Genomic DNA, 13,202 nt, shown 5'->3' on the forward strand with positions numbered 1-13,202 from the left:
CCTGAGTCTCTGCCACCTGAATTTGGAGAACCTCTCAAGAATAGATTTGGCGCACTGAACACTAAGGACAGAGACCTGATAAGCTGTGGGAGGACATCTGGAAGATCATTTTTGAAGAAAGTAAAAGTTAATTTTAAAAGCAGGAAAGAAAGAAAAGATCAAAGTGGATGTCAGAAGAGACTCTGAAACTTACTCTTAATTGTAGAACAACTGAAGCAAATGGAAGGAATTCTGAATGGAAAATTTCAGAAGGCAGCTGCAGAAGACAAAGTAAAATGTTATCATGAAACGTGCACAGAACTAGAGCTAGAACACCACAAGGGAGGCACGCACTAGATCTTAAACTGAAAGAACTCAAGAACAAAAGCAGTCCTTGAACTGCAATCTTGCAAGATTCTATGGGGAAAATGCTGAATAAGGAAGACAGCATCGAGACAAGATGGAAAGAATACACAGAGTCACTGCGCCAAAAGGAGCGAGTAGACAGTCCACCATTTCAGGAGGTAGCAGTTGAGAAGAACCTATGGTGCTGAAGGAAGAAGATGGAATACCAATGAACATGCTTCCACAATCTGATGAAGCACAAGATGCACTCACCCGTCTATGCTGGGAAATTTGGAAGACAACCACTTAGCCAACCGACTGGAAGAGATACATAATTTTACCCATTCCAATGAAAGGGGACTTAGCAGAATGTTGACGTTAGAAAAATTTCATTGATATCATATGAAAATAAAACTTTGCTGAAGATCATCCAACTACTGTTATAGCAGTATATTGCGAGGGAGTTGGCAGTGGTTTAGATTGGAATCAGAAGAGTACATGAAAAAAAAGGGACAACGTTGTTATTAGATGGATCTTGGCGGAAAATACCAGAAAGATGTTTACTTGTATTTTATTGACTATGCTAAGGCATTTGACTTTTTGGGATCTTTATAAACTATGGATAAGTTTAGAAGAATTGGAATTCCAGCACACTTGATTGAGTTATGTGCAACTTGTACATGGAGCAAGAGACAGCTGTGGGAATAGACCAAGAGCATATTGCATGGTCTAAAGTTAGGAAAGGTGTGCACAGGTTTGTATCCTTTCATTGTGCTTTTCAACCAGCATGCTGAGCAAATCATCAGAGAAGCTGGCCTATGTGAAGAAGAATGTGACATCAGGTTTGCAGGAAGGCTTATTAACAACCTGCAATATACAGATGACACAGCTTTTCTTGATGAAGGACTTGAAGCATTTGCTGATAAAGAACAAGGATTGGCACCTTCAATACCTTCGATACGGATTATGACTCAATGCAAAGAAAACCAAAAATCTTCACAACTTGACAAGGCAGTAACATAATAACAAATGGAGAAAGTGTGAATTTGAAGTCAAGGATTTCATCTTGCTTGGATTCACAATCAGTGCTCATGGAAGCAGCAGTGAAGCGATCGACAGGGGAATTGCATTAGGCGAATATGCTTCATGGTCCTCTTTAGAGTATTGAGAAGCCAGGGTATTATTTTGAGAACTAAGGTGTACCGGACCCATGGCATGCGTTTTTCCATTGCTTCAGGTGCATGTGAAAGTGGGACATTGAGTAAGAAAGACCAAAGAAGAATCAATGCCTTTAAATGGTGATGCTCTGTCTTGTAAAAAGTGTGGCTGGGATGCTCCTAGTGGCCAGGAAGGTGAGATTTCACCTTACATACTTTGGGCATGTCTAGAGAGCTCAGTCGATGGAGAAGGACATCATGTTTGGTAGAGGAGAGGGGCAGCAAAGGAGAGGAACACCCTCAAGGAGATGGGTTGTCATTCTGCCTGCAAGAACGGGCTCAAGCATAGAAACCATTGTGAGGCCGGTACAGAATCAGGCAATGTTTCTTCTATTGGGCATACGGTGGCTGTGGAACTGACGCGAGGGAAGCTAACAGTGCAGCATTATTACCCGTAGAACAAAAGCAAGGATCCGATAAAAGAATTTATCTGAAGTGCTTAAAGGCATTCACTGGCTGTCAATTCATTTTCTCTCTTACTTTATTTTTCCCTAAATTATTGCCTGCATTCACTTACTTGCTTTAAGTGAAGGTCTTTAATGTTTTCAGTTCTATGGATAATTGCATTTCAGAGTGTGCTCTACGTGTAATCCAATAAAGATGATAATATTTTTCTTACAGAAGTAGTGTTGACTTATTATGAAAACTCAAATTTTCTTCGGTTCTTGTTAGATGTCCTGGAATCAATATTGACTAGAGTGGCCTTGTGTGACCTACGTCACAGATTTTTCTAAGTTATACTCGTCAAAGGAGCAGACTTCTGAGTCTTTCTCCAATGGAGTTGCTGGGTGGACTGCTGGGGCTAGCAGATGAATTTTGAACCATTGCCTGAGAGGCCGCCATGGTGTTCAGTTTTATTGAGTGCTCACTGAAGGTCAAGTACTGAACGAAGCCCTCAATGTCATGCACACTCTGTGCTTTCCGGAGTGTGCAGTCTAGGTGGGGACTTACCTGCTTGGATCAAGAGGATGTTTAACTTCCTGACCAGCAGAACCCAGAAAGGGAAAAAAGCTAAATCAATGAATAATTAAATAGTTTTAAAATGTGGCCTCTGTGGGAAATACAGCACAGCGATAAAATACTACTTAAAAGCTCAGAGCGACCCCATGCGACAGGGTAAAAATGCTCTCTAGAATTTCCAAAACTGTCCATCTTTATGGAGGAAACTGTGTCACCTTTCTCCAGTGGGGCACCTGGTGGCTTGAACCACCCATTTCGCCGTTAGCAGCCGTAGGCTGAACCCACGACGCCCCCACCAGGGCTCCTTTGAGCAGCAGCTTAGGAATGGTAACTGCATGTGAAGAGTCCCTAGCCAGCCCATGGCAGCAATTTCACACCATTTCCTGGTGCACAGACAGCCTCCTCATCTGTTTTAACCCAGTTCCCCTGCCTACAACCATTACTTGGTATTCTCAGTTGCCATCCATATTTTACCTGGAAATAAAATGGTCTGGTTAGAGCTGTTTATCTGGAACAGACAAATGCCACCTATTGGAACAATAATTACATTTTACATTTCTCCAATCCTTTCTGAACATGGAAATAAATGTATGCTTTAAATTTCAAATTCCAAAGATAATACTTTTCAACTATAATTAATTTTTTTTACATAAGGAAAGCTTTAAAGGTTTTGTGCATGTCCAAAAAAATGACTTAGGTAAACAATATAGAAATGTGTGTATTGGGTGTTATTTTGATATAAACACCTGTGGTCAAACTGTCTTCATTATGTGAGAAATAAAGAATCCTTCACTGGATGCTTTAAATTTATTGTGATGAATCCATCCATTGCTACTTCTTTGCCCAGTGGATCCTATTGAGATCATGAGTAGTGAGACCTACACAAATATGGGATGAATAATGTTACCACTTTACTAAGAGAATTTGCGTTTTAGAACTTAGGTTGGAGAACATGAGTAGCCTACATTAGGACATTTCCGCACTCTGTTATTTTGCCAAAGATCTGATGAGAGAAAGATCCCATGTGGAGTTGAGAGTGTTGGCAGTAGAGTCTCCGTCTGCACATGCACAGCTTGATCTCAAATAAGGCCCGTCTAAATACAGCCTTGAGATCAGTTCTATTACCCAAAAAGAGGTCCCATGAAAGTGATGGTGTCTTGGGAGACCTGCTGGGCCAGCTACACTTAAGGCAGAGGGGTCAGTTCTGAGGTTGTGGCAACTCTTTGATTATTTTTATCCGTGGTATTATTCCAAAAACATAACCTTATTTTTATTTTTTTATTAGGAGCTCATACAACTCTTATCACAATCCATACATATACATACATCAATTGTATAAAGCACATCTGTACATTCTTTGCTCTAATCATTTTCAAAGCATTCGCTCTCCACTTAAGCCCTTTGCATCAGGTCCTCTTTTTTCCCCACCCTCCCCGCTCCCTCCTCCCTCCTCCCTCATTAGCCCTTGATAATTTATAAATTATTATTTTGTCAAATCTTGCCCTATCCAGCATCTCCCTTCACCCTCCTTTTTGTTGTCTGTCCCCCAGGGAGGAGGTCACATGTAGACCTTGTAATCGGTTCCCCCTTTCCAACCCACTCACCCTCTCCTCTCCCAGTATCGCCCCTCACACCCCTGGTCCTGAAGGTATCATCCACCCTGGATTCCCTGTGCCTCCAGCTCCCATATGCACCAGTGTAAATCCTCTGCTCTATCCAAACTTGCAAGGTAGAATTCGGATCATGGTAGTGGGGTGGGGGTGGGGTGGGGGATGAAGCATTTAGGAACTGGAGGAAAGCTGTATTCTTCATTGGTGCTGCGTCACACCCTGACTGACTCATCTCCTCCCCTAGACCCCTCTGTGAGGGGATTTCCAGTGGCCAACAAGTGGGCTTTGGGTCTCCACTGTGCACTTCCCCCTTCATTCACTATGGTAAGGATTGTTTTTTTTGATGATGCCTTATACCTGATCCCTTTGACACCTCGTGATCGCACAGGCTGGCGTGTTTCTTCCATGTGGGCTGTGTTGCTTCTGAGCTAGATGGCCGCTTGTTCACCTTCAAGCCTTCATATCATAATCTTGATAGATTTTCTTGAAGGGCAAAGAATCACAGGGGTATAGTATAAATAAGCTTTTATTAATTTAAATGTATAAATTTTAAGATCATTGAAAGCTGCTTTGGTGAGAAAAAGTCCAGGACAGTTGTCTGAAAGAGTTTTTCCTGCCTTAATAATGCATCTGCCCACTCTTCTAGATTAATATGGGCTGTCTGACTGGAATTTAATTCAAAAACTTTACTCAATTTTTCTTACTGCTCTTGCCTCTTCAGACTTCCTTTTATTCTTCAAACTCAAAGAACATTTCAAAGGAACACAGGCGTGGACCCTTGAGGACACCCAAACGGTTTGTTTTGACTGTGTAAATCAAAGTGCAGAATTTTCTGGGGGTGGGGGGGGAGTGGCTGGAGAGAACACAATCTTCTGAAATGTGTACTATGTAGAGAAAGAATAGTTTCACATTCTGGTATTTCTGTTCAGGAAAGTTTTCTATGATTTTGAACAACACTTTTGACTTAACCTCATACAATGATTAATGAACTATGTTTTTCTAACATTTTATTTTAATTTTATCATTTTTCTAGGCATACTACTGCTGCTGTATCTTTGTTCCATACTGACATAAAGAAGACAGACGATATACTGACCACCAAGCTTGCTGAGGTCTTCTGTAGTTTCAATAGTTTCTCAATTTGAATGGCTTTATCACCTTTTAGACGATTTAGTTGATGATTGCAAGAGAATGAGCACAACTATGAGTGGTTTTCTTAGTTTTCATGTGCTGCTATAATGTTCACAGCACAAGTGAGAGACTTTAAAGAACAGACACCTATGGTTTTCAGTTTTGGATGCTAAAAGTCTAAATCAGGATTTTGGACACATTAGCTCTTCTGTGAGCCTCTCTCCTTACTGCTGGTGTTTGCAGGTGCACTTCGTCTGTCTTTGGTTTATAGCAATCCTCACAGGACACTTTCTTCTCTTGTGTTGTCTATATGTGTTAGTGTCGATTCTGATTCTCTTTTAACTCAGAAGTGATTATGTTTAGGATCCACTCTACACTGGCATAACATCAACTGATAGACTGATAATATTATATTAGATTGCATTAGGGAAGATAATTATATTTCCTATATTACATTATATTACCTATAGGTGATACATAAGGCCAACTGGTATAATCTTATCTAGCTATTCCATAATAGCAACTAGACTAATTTGGGCCCCAAAAGCTTGGTGACATGGAATAACCAAGTTGGCACATATGAGGGGGTACCTAAAAGAAACCGGAATTTTTTCCAAACCTATGTATTTAATTTTTTTAAATAAAACAAACTTATCAGCTTTAAAGTACTCTCCATTACACCCAATACATTTGTCGAACCTGCATTTTCATTCTTGGAAATGTTTTTCAGTCTCATCTGTTTGGATGGCTGACAGCACCTCCCTTGTTTTTTCATCACCTCTTCTTTGTTGTCAAATTGTTGTATTTTCATGTCCCGCTGCATTTGCAGAAACAAAAAGGAGTTTTATGGAGTGAGGTCAAGTGAATCAGGTGCCCGGGGCAAGAGAAGCATGCTGGTTTTTGCCAAAAACTGGCGCACAGAGATGGCTGCGTGAGCAGATGCATTGTCATGGTGGCAAACCCATCCCCCATCTGCCATAAATCAGGCCTTTTTTGGTCACACACTGTTATGTAATCTTTTCAGAACCTCTAAATAGAAAGCTTGATTAACAATCTGATTTGGCAGAACAGACTCCCAATGCATTATGGGTCAGCATTTTCATCCGGTGAGGAAGTTAGTGGACGTCCAGAATGAGGTGTGTCATCAAACAACATTTCACCTTTTTTGAAATAAGAAAACCAGTTGTACACTTGAGTTTTCCCATGGTACTGTCCTTGTAAGGTGTGTTCAACATCACAACAGTTTCTGTAGCATTTTCCCGAGCAGGAAACAAAGTTTCACAGCCCCATGCTGATCTCTTAAATCAGCCATTGCAAAAAACTGGTTCAAGCAAAACTGCTTTTATGAAAAAATTCACTGTGACCAGAAAGAAACTTCCCAGGCGATGCCACTGATGCACTAACCCAGAGCAAATTACTCCAGGTTCATCTAGCAAGAAAAATGCATTACTACAAAAGCTCTATCCAGAGGAACTTTTACCCGGGTTATTTTGGGTACCCATTTGTACAATTAGCCATTACAGAGGCATAAATTCATATAGGGTACAAGAAATGTCATAGGAGACATTTATTGAACTTGAAGCTCATGTGAACTTCCACCTAAATAAAAAAAAGCACAAATAAAAATCTATTCATTCGTAAAACAAGTTTCATCTGTGCTTTCCAGTCCGAAAGGTGACCTGATCTTGCAGTCTTCTAACAACTATACGATTTTACAGTCACTGCATCACCACTCTAGTATCCAGACGTTTCACTGTTAGAGGAAAAAACTGGATCGAAATGTTCTTTAGATATGCCCTAATTCTATCATTCAGTCCACTTTGCTCGCCCTCAATACTTCAGAAAATAACTTAAAAAATACCTAGAGAACCTTGAAAGTCATGCCCCAAATAAAAGGCTCCTCATCCTCCACATTCTTTACCCCCCTCCAGATAGCCTCAAGAGGAAATCCTTGTAGCCCGCTCTCTCCTGCCTTTGTGTATTGTCACTTTTGTTTGGCCAATTTCTATTCATATTTTAAGACTCACCTCATGTCATCTCTTTTAATAAGTTTTTTCTGGGCTTCCTTTAACACCTTTTTTTGTGGCCTTCCACTAGTTATCTACAGTAGAAATAACTGCTGCCTGATTCGCTACCGTCCTTGTGGTTATTTTTGTTTGGGTCCAATAGGATTGTTTTTCATATCATGGTAGGAGTGAATTATGTAACTCTGGTTCCTATATCCTCTTACACATAGTAAGTTGGAATATTATTACACTTTATTGTGATCAGTTTTTTCACTGCTCAGAAGCTCTGGTGGCATACATGGTGAACTGCCAGCTGCGGGGTCATCAGTTCAAACCCATCATGCATTCCTTGAGAAAAAGATGAGTCTCTTTACTCATGGAAAGATTCGCAGCCTCAGAATCCCAAGAAGGCAGTTAGTTCCACTCTGTCTTCTATAGTTGCTATGAGTTGGAATTGACTTGATGGCAGAGGGTTGGGCTCTTTCATTTTATCTCAGTCACCAAATATACCAAGTCACTTTTGTAATCAGGCCAGTTGTTTAACACATCGTTCTTGCCTAAAAAAACATTGTTGAGCTAATATACCTTTTACCTCAATTCTACAGGAAAATGCAAGTACTTTCCTAGAAATTTAAATGGGAAAGGGTTGTGGGATTTTCATGGTTAATTTATGGAATTGTATACTGCAATTACTGATAGACTTGCCTTGGAAAGCACGGGCCATTCTGCTTCATTCCAGTAATATATTCTCTGTAATTCTTCCTTTCTCTGGTATAGTGCTTCTGGCAACAACACTGGCTTAATGCAGATACCCTAACTACAGGCAGGTGTGGTTAGTAATGGATGGAATTGGATTTGGAGCTGTCTCAGAGATTTACTTTGGGCCCTTCTGATGCTTCAAAGCTCTTGGTTTTGGCAAGCCTATCACTTGCCAGCTGTCAAATGGGTTGAGTCATTAGTCTGGCCTTGTCATCTGGGAGCCTTCAAGTGATTGATATTACTCTGCTGTACTTCCCAATGGGGTAATAGTCCACTCAGCTCTGTCTACCTGGTACTATAAAAAAGTAAAATAAAATAAAACAATTATGTCCTTTCTGTTCCAAACTGTGAGAGCAGTAAGCTGAGAGAAGGAAAAAAAATTGAACAAGCTGTTTACTCTCTAATATTCAGTTCCTAACGAAAAAAAAAATATCCCAACAAAACTGTTGGCAAAACCATACCCTGGAATCCTTCACAGGCTAGCAAAATACGATCTGTCTACTTTTCCATAGTGATTTTACATAAATTCTCCTTTCCCTTCACAACCATACCCCTATGCAGTAGAAAGGACAAATATTATCCTCATTGTGCTGAAAGTAGTATGAAACTGAAGGATTATTTTAAGGTCACATTCAGTCGTTCTCCTGCTCTAGAGGGATGTCTGAATATTGTGTGTGTCCACGTTGTGTTCTCCCATCCAGGTCTAGTATGGAAGCACATTTTTTGACAAAGTTATTTGTCAACATCCGGGGATCCTTCAGTGAGCTTGTGGGGTAGGGGAAACAGACAAGACTGACACGGCCCATCATAGAATATAGGGTTTATCCACAAGGTGCTGTGCCCACTAGTGCGGACAACAGAGGCTGAAGGAAAGGGATAACTCAATCCCCAATTGATGAGGAATCTGTGGGGTGCTTCCCTCTTGCTTCACAAATGATTCCTTTGAAAATTAAGGTGCTTATTGCCTCCAATATAATGGGAGTGTTGGATACTAGCCAATGGGCAAAGTAGAAACTTCTGTTTGGCAATGTGAACGCAGCCATAGCTTCCTGGTGCATTGAATCAATAGAAAATGACTTTGGAAAAACACAATAGTAACAAATGGTTTGAACTTCTACAACTAAACACTACATAAACAAGCATTCAGAAGTCCCCCAAAGGATGTCCCTTTCCGGATGGTAACACATGGTTTCAGACTTTACATCACACTGTCTGCAATTCATACTAGAGATTTACTTGGACAAAAATTTGGGGTTTGAAAATATGTCACGGCAAGTATCTTTTGGCTTTCCTGCTTTTAGTTCTGGTAGAACCAGGTCCTGTGTGCACATAATATTGTTGGCGTCTTCGCTCTTATTCTCATCATTATCAGTTCTGTATGCCTCCGTTTCCTCTTTTTTTCGGTGTGTCTGTTTTGAATAGCAGTATAAATCTTAAAAAAAAAACAAAGCCCAGCTCCCATATAATTCCTCTCTCCTCTGACAGGCAGGCTGGCAAGGAGGCGGAGTGGGTGTGGCTCGTGGGAGGATGGCTGACTGAGGGAACAAATGCAGGAGCTGCAGGATGGAGGGCAGCAATGCGGACGTAGGGGCGGAGGATTGGTGGGGCGGCAGCATGGTTCTTAAGAAATCGATGGTGAGCAGGTAGAAGCGGTCAGTTCATTGTTGCTGGAGATTTCCTTCCTTTGTTTAACCATCTCAGTGTTATGGGGTAATATTTTGATTTGTGACTTTTTTTTTAGAACTGAAAAAAAACTCTTGGATTCAAAAATCAAAAACCAAACAATTCTCAGCAATGTTTGGGGATGATCTCTCCGGAGCATACAAATTGATAATCTAAGCACAAGCTTCTTTTCTGCTTAATATTCATTTGATACACTTCTGGTAAAGATCTAGAAGGCACAAGTTTTGCTGCTCCCTGTCCTACTTGGGTTTATTCAATTTGGGTTGCTAGCTAAATTCAATAGAATAAACCAAGATCTAGGCATTCTTACACGTTTCCTCCTTTTTTCTATCATGCAAATAAATATGAATGTTTTTGAAATTAGTCTTGATTTTGCTAAACATTTTTTATATCAGCGTGTCATGTTAATCTAGATCCATCCCTATATCCTCACGGCGGATGATCATAATTTTCCAGGTATAAGGGCCAAATGCAATGCGTCTATTTACACATATTGAGTCAGCATATGAAGACCTGACTGGTTGACAGGCAACACATCCTGGCCAATGTATCACATTCAAAGCCACCACCTGTCTACGAATGGAACTTGTGTTCTTATGACATGACACAGATATCAGAGGAGTTTCTAAACTAAGGTAGACTAGGAATAAAGATCTGGGGATCTACTTCTAAAAATCACTCAGTAAAAATCTTCTGACCCACAATGGTTTGATCTTTAATTAATCATGGGAATGGCACAGGACAAGGCAGTATTTTTTCATGGGTCAAGGGGTTGCCATGAGTTGGGGCCAGACTAATAGTCACATGGCTCACATTTCAGTTGTCAACAATTTTTGTCATTCTTAGGTGTTACAGAGTCAGTTCCAACTCACAGTGACCCTAGATACACAGAACAAAACAGGGCCCAGTCCTATGCTACCGCATGGTTCTTACTATGTTTGCGCCCATGGTTGCAGGCACTGTGTTAATCTACCTGGGTTAGGATCTTCCTCTTGTTTTGCTGCCCCTCTCCTTAACCAAGCACGATGCCTTTCTCCAGGGACTGGTCTCTCCTGGTAACATGTCCGAAGTACTGGGGACCAGCAATTGCTCTATCTTAAAGATGAGAAAAACAAAATGCAGAAAGATGAACCTGCTTAATGGTACCCAGGAACTTAGCAGCAGAGCTACGATTTGAACATGGGCCTGTATTTCAAAGTTCATAGTATTGCTGTATATACACCAGATAATATGAGTGGGGGGGGGATTCTTTTCTTAAAAAAAACAAAAACAAACAACCCAGTTCCCATATAACTCCATATTATTCCTGAGGGATATTACCAGACAAAACGTATTCTAAAATTGCTAAACTTTATGCAAACAATGAGGTATGATAGACTATGAAAGGGTGAAGCAGATCTTCTGGGGTTGATGTCTGCTATGTGCAGAAGAAACCTCAGAGAAGTGATCTGATTATCAATATACTACAGACTGACTTCCCCACTTCTTCTCATTATAGCTAAGAATCATCTCAGCTGAGGGAGATGATCATAATTATGTATCTACAATGGCTAATTCGTTCCATTTACTTATTATAACCATTCGAAAACAATATCCATAGCTCTATGATCAATTATTGATACTGAGGAGTCTATATCAAATCTGAAATTGTATGTGTGATTTTTCCAACTCTATGATAAGCCATTTCAAAGGCTTACCTGGCAGGCTTTACCCACAACAGACTTGGTGCGGGCTCTGGAGGAAGTAGCAGTCAAGGATTCTGCACCTCTTTTGTCCCTCCTGGGCACCCGCCCTGTCTTGCATGCCTACATTTTTGCCCCAGTTAGTCCAGCCTTCTCATGGGGGCCTTAGCTGCCTGTCTAAGCCTTCTCATGGCAGTGTCCTTGAATATTTCCTTTTCCTTTCTGTCTCTACACTCAGTGCTTTTCTACCCTTAGCCCTCTCCCTCAGTCCCTGAGACCCTAAACCCATAAAATAGCAAAGTTCTTTTGTTTGGGGCTCCCTTAGCAATGAAATGCAGTGGTTACTGCATTGGGCTGTGATTCACTTGGTCTATGGTTTGAAACTATTAGCCTCTCCACGGGAGAAACAGGGGTCTTTCTATTCTTGTCAGTAGTTACAAAGCTACATGGAAGTCTCCGTGAGTCGGCATTGACGGGAGGGAAGTGAGTTCAGCAAGGAGAGGCTCTTTGCGCCCTTCCCCATTAGTCTGCCCCGATCCATGTGACTCTCCCCTTCCCCCTCTCATTGAAGAAAAATGGAACACTGTAATACTTTTGGTTTTTTGGCTTATAGAAAACAGAATAAAGGTGGATTGTTACTTTCAATTTTGACCTCTTTTACATATGGCAGCTATAGGTAGTAATTTGAAAAAAATAAAATAAAAGAGCACCTCCTACTGGACACCTACTATGCCAGACACTGTATGAATAGCTTTACATGCCATCTCACTTGACTTTGTCAATCATCTCATACGCTTGCAAAGGCGGGCAATGATCATGGGTGCTTGCAAAGATGATTGAATATACCATGGGCTGCCAGATTAATAAGCAAACCCGTCTTGGAAGAAGTATAGGCAGAATTCTCCTTAGAAGCAAGGCTGGTGAGAGTTCGGTGGGGTTTTGACATCTTTGGAATAATACATCATTCTTGCTAAGGAGCACCAGCACTCCTTTCGTAAAGTCGAGGGTCAGTCAGTCAAAGCGAGGACCCTCGATGAGATGGATTGACAGTGGCTGCAGCAATGGGCTCAAACATAGCAATACCTGTGGGGATTTCCCGCAACCAGGCAGCGCTTCATTACGTTCCACTGGGGTGCTGTGGGTTGGAGCTGACTTGTGGTGATTGTTAGGTGCCTTTGAACAGCTTCCAAACAATAGCAACCTCATGTGCAGCAGAAGCTCATCTTCACAATTGTTCCTAAGATCGAGCCCATTGTTAACGCTACTATGTCAGTCCACTCCTCTGTTTATCTGTCCCTCTACCAAACACGATGTCCTTCTCCAGGTACTGGTCTTTCCTGACAGTATGTCCAAAGTATGTAAGATGAAGTCTCACCATCCATGCCTCTAAGAGCACTCTGATGGTATATCGTCCAAGACAGATGGGTTTGTCCTTTTAGCAGCCCATCGTACTTTCAATATTATCCTCCAGCGCCACAATTCAAATGCGTAGATCTGTCTTCAGTCTTCCTTATTCAATGTCCAACTTCCACATGCATATGTGGCATGGAAAATATCATGGTGCCCCATGACCCCCAAAGAAACATCCTTGTTTTTCACTATTCTACAGAGGCTGTGCAACAGATTTATCTAATAATGTCTTGACTACTGCTTCTGTGAGCTTTGGCTGTGGATCCAAGCAAGATAAAATCCTTGGCAACCTCAACCATTTCTCCATTTATGCTATTACCTGTTGGTCCAGTTATGAGGGCGTTGGTCTTCTTTACATTGAGTTGTAAGTCATATTGGAGGCTGCAATCCTTGATCATCAGCTAGTACTTCAAATCCTCC

This window comes from Tenrec ecaudatus, chromosome 3 (genome assembly GCF_050624435.1).
Source record: "Tenrec ecaudatus isolate mTenEca1 chromosome 3, mTenEca1.hap1, whole genome shotgun sequence".
Lineage (NCBI taxonomy): Eukaryota > Metazoa > Chordata > Mammalia > Afrosoricida > Tenrecidae > Tenrec > Tenrec ecaudatus.